Source organism: Nematolebias whitei, chromosome 7 (assembly GCF_014905685.2).
Source record: "Nematolebias whitei isolate Nwh7 chromosome 7, NemWhi1, whole genome shotgun sequence".
In the NCBI taxonomy this organism is placed as follows: Eukaryota; Metazoa; Chordata; class Actinopteri; order Cyprinodontiformes; family Rivulidae; genus Nematolebias; species Nematolebias whitei.
Window position 1 is genome coordinate 2542263 of NC_056504.1, and position 21949 is coordinate 2564211.

Sequence of the window (21949 nt, forward strand, 5' to 3'; positions counted from 1 at the left end):
ACCTCACTGTGGCAGCTAGAAGCTGTTGAGCTCCATCAGTGTTTTTAATGAGAAAAGTTTGAAAATTACATCGCCATGGTAACTCGAAATGTCAACAAAAATAATCACACACATCACGGTGCCGAGCCGATCGTTTCGATGTAAGGGGGACATTGTGGTTCGGGTTGCATTAAATTTGATAGAAGAGCAAGACCCTTTTCAGGTGGATAATAATAGATGGCTGCCTTCAGGCAGTCCCCAAATACTGAGGTGTAGGAAACCAGTGTCTTCCTGAGATGCAGGGTCTCAGGAGGTAATATCAGAATGTTATTTTATACATTTTAATTTAGGCAAGAACAAGCTCCAATAAGTAGTGACTGAAGCTGATTGACATGTTTTTCAAATAACACATATGATCAATAAAACTCCTGAAGTTCTGTGCTGGCTTTTGGTTTTGGTGTGCCACACCGAGACTAACAGCGGCTCCATCTTGCAATAGCACTCAGCTCTTAAATGAATTCCATCGAAACATAAAGACGACAACTTAAAGTGAGTTAAAGCGTTCTGCGAAAGGTGCTAGGGATTTCTGTAGGTCTGATGCAGTGTTGCTGGTCTGAGAAGTTTTTAAATGGTCTATGATCATATCATATGATTGATATTTAACAGGTTAACCATGTAAGAACCATCAATGGTACAACTTAATTGTCTTGATATTTAAAAAAATGATTAAAAATAATATTTGAGCCACTAAAACAGTATCAGGACTTGTAGAGATCAATAAAACTGTTTGACTCCTTACCATTTGTTTTCAGCAGTGCTTCACAGAGGTGTGTGACCTCTTGACCTCCCAGCAGCTGGAGTTAACAACAAATCCCTCTGGATATCACCTGCAGCACAAAGAAAAGAGCAAATGACTTTGAGCTCCCAGATCTTTGACAGCCCATGGCATTTATATTCTCAAAGGGAGAAATGACATGGACTGATGGTTCAAACCCAATGTATAATATAAACTCGTCAGAAATGCTTTCACAGCTTTGAAAAAAAACCAACCTCTCCTTAGTTCTGGTGTTGCTACCTTATTTTCCTGAGAACTAAAAGAGCATGGTTTGGGAACTTGGAAGAGGATAAACATTTATCTGTTTTGATGTGTAAACCTGTGTTTCATGTTCACTTGGTGAATCCCCATGAAATGTCTTTTTTTAATTACATATTTGGTATAGCCTACTCGTAACCCTCCACCATCTCCTCTAAACACTTCCTCTGCTTTTCAGCATTCCATCTCCAGGTAGATTATCTCTGACGAGTTCAGGCAGATCCCCTGTGAGCTCAAGCGACGGGGAGCTGATAAAATAGTTGGAAAAAGTCTGAAAGAGACACTATTCATTCCAACAGAGCTGACTCCCTCAGTCTGCATACACACACCTCCCTGCCACCCAGAGAGGATTAGAAAGCCTGCTTTGTTGGTGCCAGTCTTCTAAATGTGGGAATGAGGGTAACAGGTTGGCAACAGGCCAAAGACACCCACTCCACCACTTATCCCCCCCAAATAACTGAAATCTGAAACACATATGTACCTCCAGTCTCAGAGCAAGCAGAAGCAGATGAACATTGCATTCCTAAAAGAGAACCTGAACAAGGAGAGGTCCTTTGATCGTTCTGATGGAACAGGAAGTATTAACGTCTTTGGTAAATACTGCTGCTCACAGATGAGTTGTGCTTTGATACTGAAAGTGTTCAAGCTAACAAAGAACGCAAAGCATGACCGGCATGGTAAAGGCTCCAGTATACTTGCGCAGACCTTTTTCCGTGCGGATTTGATGTGCACTGTCCGCAGAGGGTTGAGACTTCATACTTGAGTTTCCACCCTGAGCGGCTGCAGACCAGCTCTGCAGGCAAGGGGCATTTACCTTAGGGACAAATTGAGGTCGCCGAATGGTCATTTGCTGACGTCTACTGGATTGATTGACAGGTCGCCAAAAAAAAAAAAAACGAGAGCTGGCAGCCCCAGCCGCAGCAGTGTTCTGTGTTTATATGTTGTTAATAAAAAGTTCTAAAAAAAAAATAAAGAAAAACAGGGAGCGCTGGCCCTGCAGCCCACACATCAGACCAGCCCACCAGGAAATCTCAAGACCCTCCCACAGCCACGCTGGAACTGATTTTAATTTGCTCGTGACAAATTCCTTAATTTCTCACAATTTCAGTCATTGTGCCAATGGAGGAGGAAGAGATCACTTGCCTTTTGGCAAAAAACAAAAAACAAAAGAAAAGACCATTAAACCAGATCAGGGATGAAGAAGGGGAATTTAATACATTGGTGTCACATACAAAACAGTCCGTCGCTGGGCAGTTTATTGTGTGACACCGAGTACGCGTACGGGGTCGTGAAAATTGAGCTTTGCACAGACATGCCCTGTGGGCATCCGTTTCGACTATAATCCGATACGCGTGGACCTCTGCAGACTGATGTATGCCCGAGTATACTGGACGCTTAAGTCATACAAAGTTTCTGCTCGATCATCCAGCCAACTGGGTTGCATTGTAAGTTACACTGTTGAGACTGACTGAAGTGGATTCAGAAATGTTTTCAGAAAAACTTCAAACCTTCCAGACTGTTCAACCTGAAATCCTCGGGACATTTAGGATACATTCTCATCTATCTTTATACACAATCTGTTTAAAACTGCACAACAAATAAGCAAAATGTCCAGAAAACAAGTATTTCCCACACTGTACCAATCTCAAACAGAACAGGTTTTCCACTTCTGTACAGAATAACTCAATCAGGCTCTGCTTCATTCACAGTTTCAGACACATGAGAACCAAAGAATGGACTTTTGATTCAATTCAATTCCCTTTTTTGGTCCGTTTGATTTTTCTTGTTCGAGGCAGCACAGAGTGACAGATCCTGGAGAGCGGAGGGAGCCATTTTATTCACCACCAGGAGCAGTGGAGGTACGGAACTTTTCTTACACCTAGATGTATCCACACATCAAAGTTTAAGTCAGTATAATTTTTCAAGTTATGCTCACAACATGAATGGACGGAGGGTATTTCTAATTACCTCTCTTTGCTTTGCCACAGATGATGGTTGCTACTAGGGGTGTAACGGTACGCTCAAATCACATTTCGGTTCGGTTCAGTTTCGGTACAAAAAAAGATAAAGACTTACAAAACGTTTATTTTGAAAATATGCCAAGTAAACAACACGTTTGTATAAGAATAAATGAAAGCGACCCATTTGGATGATATTTTAAATAAACGGCACTCTTTACAATAAATAAACTATAATAAACAATAATGAAAATCTTAATAAATACAGTAACAGTCAGAACCAGAACAATAAGCAGCAACAGTTTACAATGTAACTAATCAAGTTTTGAGTTTTTGGCCAAAAAGACCAACTTGTCCACATTTTCTGTCAAAAGCACAGATCTAGTTGCAGTGAATATCTCCAGCGTTGGAGGAAACCTCTCACTAACAGCAGTAGCAGGAACAAAGAGGGAGCACTTTGCTAATTTTACAGTGCGGCTGTATTTGGCCTCATCACAACCTCTTGGAGCTGCTCCCACAGGTGGAACAGGTCCCTGGAAAAGTTCACAGTTCAGTCATCACAAACTTCTTAGCTGGAGGTGATCTCTGGTGGATTTCCCTGAAGAGGAAGAAGACTCAGCTGCTGTCTCTGTCCCAGACTGGAAATAAAACACAAAGAGGTAAAAAAAATGAGTTAATAAGATTATAATTTTAAATTTAAAAAAGTTAATTAGATAGTAATAATAAAAGAACAATACCTCTTCTTGAACAGTTGTTAAGAGATGGTTGGATCTCTCGGTCATCATCATCATCATCATCATCATGTAGCAGGACTTTAATCTGGTCCAGGGCTTGTTGACGATCAGTTTGATCTTTTTCATAAATTGCTGCTACAACTTTCTGTCTGAAGTGTTGACGTGATGTCGTAGCGAGGCTCAATAACTTTAAAGCCGGTGCATCAGCAACATTCAGAAATAGTTCCAGAGTTTTAAAAACTCCTACAGCTTGTGTTATTGATCTGGACCGATCTGAATTACCTGATGAAGGTTGTTTAAATGCTGCTGCTATTGCTCTTTGCAACAAGCTGCTACAAGAGACGTTCACGTTCGGATGATGTCGTTTCAAGTTGTTAACAAGTTCGACGTGTTGCTGCTGCAGATCCAGTCTCCGTGAAACAACGTCGACCCACAGCTTTGGATTTGTTCACTTGTCTTTTAACAAGAAAGACATAATGTTCCCAAACAGGAGACCGCAACGACATGCTAGGCTGCTAATGCTACATGTGCTGCAAGAAAATAGCGCCGTGCTGAAACACGCTTAGGAATTTTAGTTCCATGACGCAAAATCTCTCATTAATAAAATTTAACGAGTGAAAAAATAACTGAAACGGTACGCACATGGACTGAAATGAACGTGCCGTACTGAAACGGTTCGGTACACCCACGTGTACGTTACACTCCTAGTAGCTACTAGCTGCCAATGCTAACAGCGATCAATAGAGTGAAGCAAATTACAAAGTCGTTTGAGACTTTATTGTGAAGGATATGCATTTGTAATCAGTGAAAACCAGGGCTTGAACTCCATGATGATCATCACAGCCATTCCCACACTACAACAACAACAAAAAGCCATGAAATCACCGACAAAAGTGGTTATGATGGCTCTACCACTACGTGCACATTACAATGTTTACAATGGTTTTTACCACTTGGTGGTCTCCAGCATCTTCTATATTGTGGTGTGCTGGGGCAGCAGATTGAAGAAAGCTGATGCCAACAGACTTGATAAGCTCATCAAGAGAGCTGGTTCAGTTCTGGGAGTGGACCTGCAGCCTCTGTCAGAGGTGTCTGAGGAGCGGATTCTGCGGAAACTGCTCCAGATCCTGAACAACATGACACACTGGACTCTAACCGTAGCACCTTCAGTCAGACTGAGACCACTGAGGTGCTCCACAGAACACCACAGGAAGTCCTATGGCTATCATACTTTTCAACTCCTCCCCCTTTCTGCACATAGGACAATAAAATTAATTCTGAACTACAATAAACCCTTTAATGTTTCTGTCTGCACCTGAATTGTTTAGAACTTAATTGTTGGTATTATTTTTGCTCCATCTTGAATCACCACTTTATTGTGGTGAAAGAGTTTGTGTGCCTGAATGATCCTAGGAGCTATGCTGTTGGGGGCAATTATAATTGCCCCAGGTAGGGTCTCCCAAGGCAGATTGGTCCTAGGTGACAGGCCAGACAAAGAGCGATTCAAAAGACTTTTATGGACAGGATAAAACAAGGAACTCAGTGTCCCTTGCCCAGACATGGGTTACCGGGGCCCCACCCTGGAGCCAGGCCTGGGGGAGGGGCTCATCGGTGAGTGCCTGGTGGCCTGGTCTCTACCCATGGGGCCCGGTTGGGCTCAGCCCGAAGGAGCAGCATGGGTTTGCCTTCCTGTGGACCCACCACCTGCAGGAGGGGCCATACAAGTTGGGTGCATGATGCCATGGGCAGTGTCTGAAGGCGGGGACTGTGGCGCTCTGACCATGGCTTACCAAAGTTGGCTCTTGAGACAAGGAACGTGACCTCTCTGGTGGGGAAGAAGCCTGAGCTTGTGACTAGATATAATTGGGCTCACCTCGACGCAAAGCATGGGCTCTGGAACCGAGCTCCTTGAGAGGGGTTGGGCCTTATCTTACTTGTAGTCCCCTGACTTGGTGCCTGTGTGTTGGAGTTTTTCCCGGTAGATGAAAGTGTGGCCTACCTTCGCCTTCGGGTGGGGGGATGGGCTCTGACTGATGCTTGTGCCTACGCGCTGAACAACAGTTCAGAGCATCCGGCCTTCTTGGAGTCCTTGGCAGGGGTGCTGGAAGGTGCGCCAGCTGGGGATTCCTTTATTTTGCTGGAGGACTTCAATGTCCATGTGGGTAATGACAGTGTGACCTGGAGGGGTGTGATTGGGAGGAATGGCCTCTATGATCTGAACCTGAGCGGTGTTCTGTTGTTGGCCTTCTGTGCTAGTCATAGTTTGTCCATCACAAACACCATGTTCAAACATAAGGGTGTCCATAGGTGCACTTGGCACCAGGATGCTTTAGGTTGTAGATTGATGATTGATGTCATAGTCGTGTCATCTGATTTGTGGCCATTTGTTTTGGATACTTGGGTCAAGAGGGGAGCTGAGTTTTCAACTGATCACCACCTAGTAGTGAGTTGGATCAGATGGCAGGGGAAGATGCTGGACAGACCCGGTATACCCAAATGAGTAGTGAGGGTTTGCTGGGAACACCTGGCAGAAGAACCCATCAGAGAGATCTTCAACTCACACCTCCGGGTGAGCTTTAACCGCATCCCAGCTGAGGAGGGGGACATTGAGTCCGAGTGGGCCATGTTCTGTGTCTCGCTTGTTGAGGTAGCTGCCTTGAGCTGTGGCCACAAGGTTGTTGGTGCTTCTCACAGTGGCCATCCACAAACTCGGTGGTGGACATCTCAGGTTAGGGAGGCTGTCAAGCTGAAAAAGGAGTCCTATCAGGCCTTGTTGGCCAGTGGGACTCCGGAGGCAGCTGAGAAGTACCAGAGGGTCAAGCGGTTCACGGCCTTGGCTGTTGCTGAGGCAAAAGATCAGATGTGGGAGGAGTTTGGTGATGCCTTGAATAGAGACTCTCGGTCGGCTCCGAAGAGATTCTGGCAAACCATCAGGCGGCTGAGAAGGGGAAAGCAGCACTTTACTAACACTGTGTTCAGTGAAGGTGTGACGCTATTGACCTCAACCAGTGATGTTGTCAGGAGGTGGAAGGAATACTTCTCTGAACTTCTCAATCCCACCAGCACATCTTCCATGGAGGAAGCTGAGTCGGGGGACTTTGGGGTTGATACGTCCATAACTGTGGCTGAGGTTGCCGAGGTAGTGAAAAAGCTCTGAGGTGGCAGGGCTTCGGGAGTGGATGAGATTTGCCTTGATTTCCTTCAGGCTCTGGATGTTGTGGGGCTGTCTTGGTTGACACGCATTTGCAATGTTGCGTGGACATCAGGGGCAGTGCCACTAGAATGGCAGACTGGGGTGGTGGTTCCTCTCTTCAAAAAGGGGGACCGGAGGGTGTGCTCCAACTATAGGGGCATCACTCGCTTTAGCCTCCTTGGTAAGGTCTATTCAAGGGTACTGGAGAAGCGAGTCCGATCACTGGTTGAACCTCAAATCCAAGAGGAACAATGTGGGATCTGTCCTGGCAATGGAACACTGAATCAGCTCTTTATCCTCACTAGGATACTCAAGGAATCATGGGAGTTTGCCCATCCAGTCTATATATGTTTTGTGGACATGGAGAAGGCATTCAACCGTGTTCCTCGGGGTAAACTGTGGGGGGTGCTCTGTGAGTATGAGATTGGGGGCCCATTGTTACGGGCTGTTCAGTCCATATACAAGCCATGTGAGAGTTTGTTTCGCATTGTCTGCAGTAAGTCGTACCCCTTCAGTGTGGGAGTTGGACTCTGCCAGGGTTGCCTGTTGTCACCGATTCTGTTCATAACTTTTATGGACAGAATTCCTCTGTGCAGCCAGAGGGCGGAGGGTTTCGGGTTTGGTGGCCTCATGATTCCATCTCTCCTCTTTGCAGATGACGTGGTCCTGTTGGCATTATCGTGTTGTGATCTTCACCTCTCATTGGAGCAGTTTGCAGCCGAGTGTGTCACCTGAACACACAGAGTCTCTTACACCTGCAGCGTCTCACAGCGTCACAGTTACTGCTAAGCTAACATGCTACAGACATAGCTCTCCATTTCAAGCATCCTCCTAACATGGGGGCCGAGATGGTGTAGAGGCAGGGCAGCCGGCTTGGGACCCGAAAGTCCCAGGTTTGATCCCCAGTCATTGCACATCACGTGGCGTCTCTGGGCAGCACGTCTCATCCCCAAAATGCCCCCCGGGCGCTTTCAATAGCTGCCCACTGCACCACCTGGTGGTGGATGGGTTAAATGCAGAGACTAATTTCGCCATTGTATGGAAACATACAGTGCTGACATTGTGACTACATTATTATTATTATTATATATGTTTATGATCAAACTCCTGGTCAACAACTGCCCGCACTAAGCTGCTAAACTGGCGAGCGAGTAACACAGGTTCCTCCACCTCCTTCACCTGTGCGCATTTTCTGCCGAGGCAGGAGGTGACGGTGGAGAGTTGGAGTTAACTTGGAAAACCTGGAGTGGAGTTTTAGTGGTTTGAGTATTCTCCTATTAATCAAGTGGAATGGATTCGTTCATGACAAAGAGAAACTGCGCCGACTGAACTAATGTTTTATAGTAAAAGTGTGTGTGTGTGTGTGTGTGGGGGGGGGGGGGGGGGGAAAAAAACTTTTTTTTTATGTGGGGGGGACTTGTCCCCTTCACATATAATGGTTGCGACGCCTATGGGTATCGGGATCGGATCGGAAGTTAAAAAAAAGTGGATCGGTGCATCCCTACATTCAGTAGCACAACTGTTATTCAGACTGAAAGCAGCTGAGAACTGAGCATCAGTGGAAGGTAGGGCTAGGCAATATGGACCAGAATTAATATCTCAATATTTTAAGATGAATGGTGAAATATGATATATATCTCAATATTTTTTCTTTCCATAAAATAATAACAAAAATATATTTCATAGGTAAACCTTATTTCCAAATCCCAACTGTCATACAGCACCTTTATTAACAAACAGCGTGTATATTGTATAAAATAATGTCTCAAAAATAAAAGTTTTTTCCTGTATAACAAAACCAAAAACACAGTTGTGCACATTAAATTTAAACAGAAAACATACAGAGCAAATGACCAAATGAAAATGAGAGCAAATGAAAGGGTGACTTGCTCTTTAAAAAGTCTGATTCTAATTAAGTATATTCATCCATCCATCCATTATCTTTACCCGTTTATTCCATTTTGGGTCACGGGGGTCGCTGGTGCCCATGTCCAGCAATCACTGTGCGAGGGGCGGGGTACACCCTGGACGGGTCGCAAGTCCATCACAGGGACACTTAGAGACAAACGAGACAAACAATCATTCACTCTCTCACTCACACCTAGAGACAATTTAGAGTTACCAATCAGTCTAACATGCATGTTTTTGGTCTGTGGGAGGAAACCGGAGTACCCGGAGAAAACCCACGCATGCACGGAGAGAACATGCAAACTCCACCCAGAGGGCCCCTGGACCGGGGTTTGAACCAGGGACCTGCTCGCTGAGAGGCAGCAGCTCTACCAGTTGCGCCACCGTGCTGCCTAAGTATATTCATTCAACCTTTAATAACAATTGTTAACAAAGCTGTTAGAAAGCTCACATTGTTGTGTAGTTGGCTTCTTTACTGAACTCGGTTCTGTTTGGTTACGGCTTGTTTCTTTCTGAATTTAATAGTTCCTATGCTCTTGAATGCATTGCGGCTCTATCAACACTAGTGAACGCACCACTTTGTAAAGTGCAGAGCTCAACTTAAGGTTTTCTTCTCTCTCTTGACATGGATGGTGCCTTGCTGTTCAAGCTTGTTTCTGCTTTACTGGTTTACTGCAGTGTCTAAATACCAGAAGAAACACAGAAAATTAAAGCTGCAAGCAGCATTGGAGGCCCTCGCAGCAAAGCACCGCTCCGGCCTTACAGCGACCGCAGGAGCTCTAGCTAGTCCACCCAGTTGCCATCGCAAACGCTCTCATGCCAATCCCACATGCGTTCACCACGGGGCGCATTTCCTGAATCTTCCATATCGTCTTCCGTCCATGTCAGTACTTGTCCAGCTTCAGGTCTTACAAGTACAGGAGAAATCCGACCTTCCAGACAGGAGTTATTGTGACTTTCTGTTTGTTGGCGAATGTTTGACGAGCACTTCCTTTATGCTTTTCAACATGTCATGTGTGGTAATCAACAATTAGCAAACAAAGTTTCAGTCAACAAAAACCAGTTGCAGATCAGATGATGTATCAATAAGATATAACTTTTGGAATAATGTAGGGGGTGCATTGGAAAGCCAAAAGAAGATGTAATTTACCCCCCCCCCCCACACACACACACACACAATAAAGATGTCACCAGGAACACTTCCACCTGAACGATATCACCAAAGTTAGAAACACGTCCCAAAAAGATGCAGAAAAACTGTTCTACATCATCTGTCACGACTACGCTGGACTATTGCAGTTGTTTATTATCTAGGTGTCCAAAGTCCTTTAAAAAGTATTCAGTAGATCCAAAATACTGCGGCTAGAGTTTGAAGGAAAGTTAGAAGGATAAATCAGATTTATCCAGTTTTAGTTTCTCTCCATTGTTACTGACTGAAACCTCCAGAAATCAAAACTGGACCAATCAGTCCAGGATTTGACGCTATGAGGTCCATTGATCCCTCAGAGCCACAGGGGGGGGGGGGGGGGGGGGAGAAGGGGTCTCTTATCCTCAAGCTAATTATCAAACACGACCTCTGACACTGGTCTAATGTGTGTGTGTGCTGCTCATAGCAAATACTAGAATAGTTGTGGTCAAAGCCTGCATCCTTACTGGACTAAAATTGTCTTCATGCTGCTGGCCATCTTGTGCCCACATCATGTGGGCGCTGAGGGGGCAGACGAGATGAAACAGGCTGGTCCATGCACGTACAACTGGCTCTGAAAGGTTTCGTTGATGGAAACAAAGTTTAAAAAGGATGATAATTAAGATCAAACATTACAATCCACAGAAAGATTGTAGTCCACAAGGTTCTGGTAAAGTTTTCTGCTTGAGAACACGTCTGAACACTGAGAACCACCAAGACAAGAGGACTAAGAGAGCACTCTTCCAAAGAAGCTACAGTCTGAGAACTTTGTGATATCACATGTAGAAAGGCTCAAACAAACAGAACAAAGCTGGATGGCAGCAGATACAGAAGTGTGTGTGTGTGTGTGTGTGTGCGTGTGTGTGTGCGCACGTGTGTGTGCATGTGTGTGGGAGGGGAGTGTCGGTGTGTTTGTGTAATCATTCTACTGCATATTTGGACTTTCATGAGTCTTCAGAGGCAAATTACAGCCTGAGTTCTCACATGCTCATTATGGTGAGGAGAACTATGAACAGGATACCAGAAAAAAGGGACTGACCAGAACCATATTAGTTTTGTTGCTTCCTCTTTGCACCAGAACGGGACGCACCAAGATTCTGTTCAAGCCAGCTTTATTCATCCAGCAATAAGACAAGCAAGGTCAAGGTTTTTATTGTCTTTCACACCACATGTGGTACATGAGGTGGAACGAAATTGTGCACATAGGGTCCCAGTGACATCCAACAAAAGCAAAAATATAAAGTGTAAAAATAAACAGTAAATATGGATCTAAGATATTAAGAAATACGCTAAACAAACACCAAACGGTACGCTAAAAGATCTCAGATATAAGCGAAACACTGATAATGTAAAACAATACAACGAACAAAAGCAGCATGAACATGAGTCTTTTTGGGTGGATGAGTACGAATGAATGAATACAGCACCATGAAATAATCAGTAGCATGAGCTCAGCAGCACGGATAATCAGCAGCACATATCAACAATCACATTTGCAGTGATTTTTTTTTTCTTTTTTGTCACAGTGATTATTCTGGTTAGAGATTCATGAGTCTAACAGCCTCAGGGTAGAAGCTGTTCCTCAGTCTAGTGGTTCTACACTTAATGCTCCTTAACCTCCTTCCTGAGGGGAGCGGGGCAAAAAGTGTGTGTGCTGGGTGAGTGAGGTCCTTCATGATGCAGGTGGCCCTCTTCCTGCATCTGGAGGTGTAGATGTCTGTGATGGTGGGGAGGCTGACTCCAACATCTTCTGTGCAGCCTTCACCACTCTCTGCAGAGCTTTTCTTTCTGCAGCTGTGCAGCCTCCATGCCACACGTTGATGCTGGAGCACAGGATGCTCTCCACTGCACACCTGTAGAAGGAGGTGAGGACTGAGCTTCCAGACCAGCTCGCCTCAGCCGTCTGAGGAAGTAGAGTCTCTGATGATCTTTCTTCATCAGGCTGGTGGTGTTGTTGCTCCAGCTGAGGTTGTTGTTCATGTGTACACCCAAGAACTTGTAGCTGGAGACCACTTCCACCACAGATGTTCTTGTGCTGCTTCTCCTCTGTTACCCACCCACACCCACAATGAAACAGGGTCAACTCGCCCACGGCTCAAATTAAATAAACCAAAAATCAGTTCTAAAAATACAAACCATAAAAATCTTATTAAAATAAACACAGTTACTTTACCAGAGCAAAATCATAAAATCATTAAATGTGGATTATTGAACATCAGATCTGTTTCCTCTAAATCCCTGTTAGTTAATGAACTGATAACTGATCATCATATTGATTTATTGTGTCTGACAGAAACTTGGCTACAACAGGAGGATTTTGTTGGTATAAATGAATCCACTCCTGTTAATTATTTAAATGTTCATGTTCCTAGAACAACTGGCCGAGGTGGAGGAGTAGCTTCTATTTTTCAGTCAGGATTATTGATTAATGCCAAACCAGTTATTAGTTATGATTCTTTTGAATCACTGTCCCTCAGTCTTTCTCATCCAAAATGGAAATCAGAAAAGCCACTTTTACTAGTTGTTCTATATCGTCCACCAGACGCTTACTCTCAGTTTTTGTCTGAATTCTCAGAATTATTAACTGACTTATTATTAAATACTGATAAAATCATCATAATGGGTGATTTCAATATTCATGTGGATGTTGAAAGTGATAGCTTAAGCATAGCCTTTAATAATTTAATAGACTCATTTGGTTTTACCCAAAACGTCCGCACATCTACTCATTCTTATCATCACACTCTTGATTTAGTTCTAACCTATAATCCTATTCTGTCTGACCATTTTTTAATAACTTTGAGTTTACATTAAATGACTACACAGTCACTGAGAGTACATTTCATCTCAGCAGGTGCTTATCAGAAAATGCTGTAACCAAATTTAATCAATCTCTTCCATCAATGTTTTCCTCTGTCTTGCAGAGTAATGCATCAGAGAACAGAGACTTAGATCATCTAGTTGATCATCTTACAACTTCAATGCAAACTTCACTTGATAAAATTGCTTCAATGAAAAAGAAAGTAATCAATCAGAGGAAACTGGCTCCTTGGTTCAATTCTGAGTTACGTACTTTAAAGCAGCATCTAGAAACCAGAAGAGAAAATGGCGCTCTACTAATGTTGAAGAATTTTATTTAACTTGGAAAGATAATCTGCTAACATATAAAAAAGCTCTCCGTAAAGCTAGAACTTTATATTACTCATCTTTAATAGAGGAGAATAAAAATAACCCTAGGTTTCTGTTTAGTACTATTGCCAGACTAATTAAAAGTCCCATTTCTGTTGAACCATGTATCCCTACAACTATAAGTAGTGATGACTTCATGAGATTCTTTATAAATAAAATTATTTCAATTAGAGAGAAAATTCAAACCATCCTTCCTTCTACTATCTCTAGTCCCCTGTCAAATGAGACAACTTTAAAAATTTCACTAGAGCCTGATTTATGTTTGGACAGTTTTTGTCCTGTTGAGCTCTGAATTGTCAAAAATAATAACCTCATCCAAACCATCCACATGCCTGCTAGATCCCATCCCAACCAGACTGTTTAAAGAGGTATTTCCACTAATTAATGTCCACATTTTGGATCTACTTAATTTGTCTTTAATGGATGGTTATGTACCACAGAGCTTCAAGGTTGCTGTAATTAAACGTTTACTTAAGAAGTCTGGCCTTGATTCAGAAATTCTGGCCAACTATAGATCTATATCTAATCTAACTTTCATCTCAAGAAAAGAGAGCCTTGACGTCCTTTTCAGGGACACCACCAAGTCATTGGTTCAGGTATGTTGACGACACCTGGGTTAAAATCAAATCTCAGGAAGTCCAACATTTTACTGACCACATCAACTCTGTGGATAAATACATCAAGTTCACACGAGAAGATGTAAAAAATGGCAAGTTGGCTTTCTTGGACTGTGAGGTCTCAGTCTCTGATAGAGGACATTTGCAAACTGAGGTGTACCGCAAACCCACCCACACAGACCAGTATTTGCAGTTTGACTCCCATCACCCTTTGGAGCACAAGTTAGGAGTCATCAGGACTCTGTACCACAGAGCAGACAGCGTCCCCACTAGCTCAGGAGCCAGGCAGAAGGAGAAATCCTACACAAGACAGGCTCTAGAGCAATGTGGATATCCTAACTGGGCCTTCCTGAAAGAAGAAACCCAAACAGGACTCCAGTCAGCCAACAGGTGAAAAGGAGGAACCCAGACCCAGACCAGTGGTCATTACGTATGTTGAGGGAGTATCAGAGAAACTGAGACGTTTATTTTCTAAACATAACGTCCCAGTGGCTTTTAAACCCCAAAATACATTAAAGACTGGTTCATCCCAAAGATCCAGTCCCCCGGCACAAACAGAGTAATATTGTGTATGCTGTTCAGTGTCAGGAGGGTGATCAGTCTTACATCGGGGAAACTAAACAGCCACTGGCCAAAAGGATGGACCAGCACAGAAGATCAACATCATCAGGCCAGGACTCTGAGGTCTACACTCATCTCCAGGTCAGAGGTCACTCTTTCAGGGATGAAGATGTTCACATCCTGGACAGAGAGGAACGATGGTTTGAGAGAGAAGTAAAGGAGGCCATCTTTGTGAAAAGAAACCGTCCATCATTAAACAGGGGTGGAGCCTCCGGGTTCAACTGTCCCCCTCTTACAATGCTGTGATTGCTAGTATCACTCAGCCCTCTGTGAACAGTAAACAGCCATCAGGTGCTAATGATCCATTGTTAGGCTGATGGTCCTTCTTGAGCATGTGAGCAGCTGGTTCTGGTTGTCAGCAGCAAACTGGTTGATCCACTCTGAGAAGGTGCTATTTAAGAGACTGAGCTGAATACAGCACCTCAGACTGAGGAAGTCTCTTGGATGAGAGACGAAACGTTTCTACATTTTTTGTTGTTTTGCTTTGTTTTGTTTTTTGTTTTTTTGAATGTCCAGAGGACCAGATTGAACTTTTTTGGATTTACTGACCATGGTATTACTGTGCTCAATTGGCCTGCCAACTCTCCTGACCTGAACCCCATAGAGAACCTGTGGGATATTGTGAAGAGAAAGTTGAGAGACACAAGACCCAACACTCTGGATGAGCTTAAGGCCGCTATCGAAGCATCCTGGGCCTCCATAACACCTCAGCAGTGCCACAGGATGATTGCCTCCATGCCACGCTGCATTGAAGCAGTCATTCATGCAAAAGGATTCCCGACCAAGTATTGAGTGCATAACTGAACATGATTATTTGAAGGTTGGTGTTTTTTGTATTAAAAACACTTGTCTTTCATTGGTGGGATGAAATATGCTCATTTTTTGGGACAGGCATTTTGGGTTTTCATGAGCTGTATGCCATAATCATCAGTATTAAAACAATTAAAGACCTGAAATATTTCAGTTGGTGTGCAATGAATCTGAAATATATGAAAGTTTCATTTTTATCATTACATTATGGAAAATAATGACCTTTATCACAATATGCTCATTTTTTGAGAAGGACCTGTACTTGGTGCAACCGCAAAGTTCAGTCCCCTGACAAGAATCTCTGTCTCCGGCTGGGTGAGCTGTCTGTCAGATAAATTCTTCACCCACTTTTCTGTCTCCCTGTCGTGTAATTGTCTACTGGAGTGTTGTCTTCCACTGAATATCGTGATGCGTACTCAATAATCCAGGTAGAAAAATCTCAAAAAGTTAAATCTGGTCCTCTGGACATTCAAAAAACAAAACAAAGCAAAACAACAAAAAGAAAATGTTTTCAGCTCAGTCTCTTAAATAGCACCTTCTCAGAGTGGATCAACCAGTTTGCTGCTGACAACCAAAACCAGCTGATCACATGCTCAAGAAGGACCATCAGCCTAACAATGGATCATTAGCACCTGATGGCTGTTTACTGTTCACAGAGGGCTGAGTGATACTAGCAATCACAGCATTGTAAGAGGGGGACAGTTGAACCTGGAGGCTCCACCCCTGTTTAATGATGGACGATTTCTTTTCACAAAGATGGCCTCCTTTACTCCTCTCTCAAACCATCGTTCCTCTCTGTCCAGGATGTGACTTTCAGGGATGAAGATGTTCACATCCTGGACAGAGAGGAACGATGGTTTGATAGGCTTATGGTTGTCGTGGCTGGTTACCACGTCGTGTTCAAGACAGCTGAGACATCGCCCTCGGTATAAAATATTTATTTGACAAACAGGGGCTACAGATATTCAGAGACAAACAATTACATTAATAAAATATATGCATACATTTGGAGCATTAAAGAACGAACCGTCTCGGTCTGGTCTTCCCCGGAAATGCCCGCTGAGCGTGTGTCATTTCCGGCTTTTATAAAAGCTTGAAAAAGCTAGCTCCTCTGATTGGTTTAGCCCTTCAGTTGCCATGGTTACTGGTGTAGCCCGTCCCCTGAAGGACGTTAGTTTAAAAAGTTTAATAACTATTAATTATTATCTAACTCATGTTTGCGTGTTCTTACTTGATCCCTTTTTATACTTTTGTTTTAGTTTAGTTGCTTTAGTTGGATTTTACTTATTCAAACTATATTAAGTCTAAATTAAAGAAATGTGTTCTAGCTTTATTTATGTTAATCAGTCTATCTGGCATGGTTTGATTGCTTGTAATATATCAAATGTGAACTTGTAAAATTATCATTAGCTAATATAAGATTATATGTAAAGGTAAAATAGTTAGAATTAGTAAACATTTTATATAAATATAGTTCAACCCAGTAAGAAAGACACACACACACACTTTGTATAACATGACATTTGAATGCTTGATAGGAAATATAAAAAGGTATAAAAATATGAAATCCAACATGGTCCTTCTTGAGCATGTGATGAGCTGGTTCTGGTTGTCAGCAGCAAAACTGGTTGATCCACTCTGAGAAGGTGCTATTTAAGAGACTGAGCTGAAAACATTTTCTTTTTGTTGTTTTGCTTTGTTTTGTTTTTTGAATGTCCAGAGGACCAGACTTAACTTTTTTAGATTTTTCCACCTGGATTACTGAGCATCCATCAGGATGTCTTGATTTTATTTTTATAAATAAAACTCTGAAAAGTGTGGCATGCATCTGTATTTATCCCCCTTTCAATACAATTCAACCTGCAAGTACATCCATCCATTTTCTTTACCCGCTTCTTCCATTTTTGGGTCACGGGGGTCGCCGGTACCCATGTCCAGCAATCACTGTGTGAGGGGTGGGGGACACCCTGGACAGGTCTCCAGTCCATCACAGGGACACACAGAGACAAACGAGACAAACAACCATTCACTCTCTCACTCACACCTAGGGACAATTTAGAGTTACCAATCAGCCTAACATGCATGTTTTTGGTCTGTGGGAGGAAACTGGAGCACCTGGAGAAAACCCACGCATACATGGAGAGAACATGCAAACTCCACCCAGAAAGGCCCCTGGACCGGGGTTTGAACCAGGGACCTGCTCGCTGAGAGGCAGCAGCTCTACCAGTTGCGTCACTGTGTTCCTGCAAGTCTTTTGGAGAAAAATATTTATTTTTTAATGTAGCCTAAATTTGTTATGTTTTTTTTTGTTTGTTTTAGAAACTGAAAGACAAAGAAAGAAAGACAGTAAGAAAATAAATTGAGTTGTTCTGTCTTTCTCCAGTTTAAACCCAGATCCATAATCTTCTTTTCTTCAGAACACTGGCCTTTTTTCTGGGAAGCAGTCAGCTGTTGCACCCTGAGGATCAAACCCTTGTCTGCCCTTCGTTCTAGAAAAGGTGATTCAGTTGAACAGGGACAGCCGCTCTGAGGAAGGAGTAGGTCAGGTTTTCATCCACACTTGCAGACAAACCCATCCAGACTTGGACATAAATAAAGGCTCCATTCTGTGGCACCAGCAAGGTCAGTTCAGAGGGAGTGAAGGGTAAATGTTAGTCTGACTGCTCTGTTGTCTGCTGCTCCCTGAATGCTGTGTGTGGAAAACACACCTCTGCACAAAGAGCTTCTTTGTGCTCTGTGCAGCTTTTCCATAGAGTTGCCTTCATAAAACATCAGGGTGTGTGTTGCTTATGGAGCCAGGCTCATTGGATAACACACAAAGGTGAATATAAGGCTATAGAGCACACTGATGAGCTCTGCTGGATTTCTTTTAATGAAAAAGGAGATTACGGTGCAGTAAAAACTGAACAAGGCTCTGAAATAAACGTTTAAATCAAGACAATATATCAGGGAGCCTGAAACATTCCTCCAGCATGGAGTCAACATGAGAAACTGAAACCAAATACTACACTGTGTATTTATATACAAAGACTGGATCAAACAAACACTCGGGAACAAAACAAAAAACTAATTACTACAACTCTCTGACTCGGTTTCTTTCTCAAAAAAAAAAAAAAAATCAAGAATCTATAAAGATGGACCGTAATTCTTGGGCTACAGAACACACCTGTCTCTAAGCCGCACATATTAAATATAAGATAAATTATGATGTTGTACATAAATAAGACATCCCAGTTATTAAGCCGCGGGCATCCACTATTCATTATCAGAACGTGTGCCCAGCCTGACAGTGTGCAGCTTAGATCTGTCATTTCTAACCCGGGCCCTAAGCCCGGCCCCACCTGACCCGAATTTGGGGCGGGGCGGGCCATGATAATGTGCTGGATGGGCGGGCCAGTGTCGGGCTTTTACACGTGTGGCCGACGACCCAAACAGGTGAGATCACAAAGCAGACATGTCAGAGCAGGGTCCGTGTCTGAATAAATCAGAATGTAGGCAGAAGCAGGGTTTAAATGTTCTTTGACAGCCATGAAAGTACAAACACCCCCTCAACTCCGATCTGCACTTTTTTATTCTGCCGTACATCTCCAACCGTTAATAACTAATTATAAATGTCAGGTTTTTTTCCGGGTTTGGACCTGTAATTAATGTTAATTCGTTGGGTCGGGTGGGGTTTGGAAATGATGACTACGGGCTGGGGCCAGGTCGGATCGGATTTTTCGGGCCCGAATGCAACTCTAGTGTAGCTTTTTTGCTGTAGTACAAAAATCAGCCACCAGGTGGTGTTTCACAGAATATAGCTTGCTTTCAACACACACTCAGACTGCGTGATCGCCACAAGTCTTCATGATTCATTCATTCAACCTTTATTTAGACAGATAAATCACATTGAGCCTCTAAGATTCATTTACAAGTGAGACCTGCTTAGACAGACAAAAAGTAGTGAAACTGGAGCACGTAGGAATTGGAGACAAAAAAATTCCTCTTAAACTTTTTCTTCTTAGCTGGGAAGAAAAACTCTAATATTGAAAAACACCTCGCACATATAGCACATAGTGACATAGACATTCCTCGGGGGTGGAGAGACGACGAAAGCGGTGAGCAATGATCAAGGATGCACTCGAGGACACTGTAGGAGTTCTGATAAGGATGTAATAATCAACCAGTTCCCGCCGGTGAGATCCGTAAATATTCTCGAGTGATACCATACCAGGGATGAGGATCAGTTCCTCCAAATCCGAGGCCATGGTCTTGAGCCGGAAAAGGGTAGAGTGCCCTCTCCGGGTCAGGGAGGAGGTCCTACCCCAAGTGGAGGAGTTTAAGTATCTTGGGGTCTTGTTCACGAATGAGGGAAAAATGGAGCGTGAGATCGATAGGCGGATAGGTGCAGCATCAGTAGTGAAGCGGGCGCTGTACAGGTCTGTCGTGGTGAAGAGAAAGCTGAGTCAAAAGGCGAAGCTCTCAATTTACCGATCGATCTACGTTCGTACCCTCATCTATGGTCACGAGCTTTGGGTTGTGACCGAAAGAATGAGATCTCGGATACAAGCGGCCGAAATGAGTTTTCTCCGCAGGGTGTCTGGGTTCTCCCTTAGAGACAGGGTGAGAAGCTCGATCATCCGGGAGGGACTCGGAGTAGAGCTGCTGCTTCTCCATGTCGAGAGGAGCCAGTTGAGGTGGCTTGGGCATCTGTTTAGGATGCCTCCTGGACGCCTCCCTGGTGAGGTGTTCCGGACACGTCCCACTGGAAGGAGACCCAGAGGAAGACCCAGGACATGCTGGAGGGACTATGTTTGTCGGCTGGCCTGGGAACGCCTCGGGATTCCCCCGGAAGAGCTGGCGCAAGTGGCTGGGGAGAGGGAAGTCTGGGCCTCCCTACTTAGGCTGCTACCCCCACGACCGACCCCAGATAAGCGGAAGAAAATGGATGAATGGATGGATGGATACCATACCATACCATACCATACTATTTATAGAGCACTTAAAACAGCGACAAGGCAAACCAAAGTGCTGTACAGACAGAAAAACAGGCAACACAAAGCAATACACAAAATGCGGTAAATCAGAAATATAGACATAAAAACGATGCAGATAATAAATATGATGACTAACCAGTGTGGAGTATACAGGTTCAAAACACAGATCCTCTGGTATTGATAGCTACTGAATAGTAGTGGGTTTTTAAACAGGACTTGAAAACCGAGAGGGAGGGGGCCTGTCTGATGTCGGGGAATGGCCAGGGACAACGCCTATGGGAGTCCAAGAGCCCTGAAATGATGACACAATGTTTATTCAGCTGGTTTTCTCTGGTTATCAGTTGGAAATTCCTTGATGGTAGGGGGAGGGGGTGGGGCAGAGTGTCAGATTACATTTTCTCCAGGCAAATTCAGATAAGATGGCCTTCAAGGCCAGCTGAGGGAGCCAAATTCAGATAAACACACAGTTGTTTTGGGGACAGGCAGAACTTAATGACATCTACTTTAAGTCTGTGTTGGTCCAAACGGTTCCGAAATGTCCAAATTACATGGCCACTCCGATGGAACGTGCCTGAGTAAAAATCCCCGAGATCTAATCCATTCTGCCCAAAGCATTTGAGTCTGGGTACTGGAAGCATGAACAAAGTCATCATGAAGGCAAGCAGCGTGATCGGGTCCAAATTTGCTGCAGACGACTTCCTTGATTATTGATAAAACCAGCACCAGCTGAATCCAAAAAGCAGGAACCAGTTATTGTAAATCCAATTAAATATGTGTCCCTAAAATCCACAGATGGCAGCAGAGATAGACACATCATCAAGTCTTCAAGTCGATGAGATATCCAGCTGCATGTGTGCAAACAGGGCAAATCGGCTCAGCTAAAGCCTGTCTTCTCTTTGAAGAAATGTTGTCAATTGTGTTGAGGGAACAACTGATCAAAACAAGTCCATAATTATGGTTCGGAAGATATGCAAGAGGCTCAGAAGCAGTTTCACAGACAGACAGAACAGCAAAGCAAAGCGGAGAGGGAGGGGAAGGGAAAAGCGTCCGACCTCGACAAGAGCAAGTGGTGAAGTGATCATCACAAGTCTTCATGATGTTTCGCTGTCTGACACATGGTTACAACCATTATACCTAAAAAATGAACACAATGACTATCTAAGTGTAATCACTGGACAGAACAGTGCCAAACACCTACGTAACCAAAATTATTTAAAAATTATTTACTGGGAAATATTACCCAGAAGTATTATCGAGGTCATGTGACTGGAAGTCAAATAGTACCAGTAAAATACAGTAAGTATTCATTAAATTAGTATAGGGCTGCAACTAACAATTATTCAAATAATTGGTTAATCGCCCGACTATTTTTCGATTAATCGATGAATCGGCAAAAACAAACAAACAAATGTTTTAATTTCCACCACTTTATTCCATAATTGAACATTTGACGGACATAGCAATTCGCACAAAAACAGGTTGCTATTTGACTATTCTGTTAGTAAAATATTGAATAATAAAAACTAAAAGTTAGTCAAATAGCTTAAAAAAATAAATGTACACAAAAATATATACAAATGTGTCTTTATACCTGCACAGTATGTAGCTACTTTGTAAAATGTGTCCTTGAGGGAAGAGTGTAACCTGGATTAAAAGTGTGGATTATTGTAACCTGGATTAAAAGT

At 43.3% G+C, this 21949-nt stretch overlaps 1 protein-coding gene across 1 annotated transcript in view; it reads right to left on the minus strand.

Annotated features, from left to right (window-relative positions):
• plxnb1b (plexin b1b) overlaps positions 1-21949 on the minus strand; it is a 169376-nt gene that overhangs the window by 132176 nt on the left and 15251 nt on the right. The window contains exon 2 of the mRNA XM_037679067.1: positions 779-866. The gene's annotated coding sequence lies outside the window, so the exon portion shown is untranslated. The remainder of the gene's footprint in view (positions 1-778; positions 867-21949) is intronic.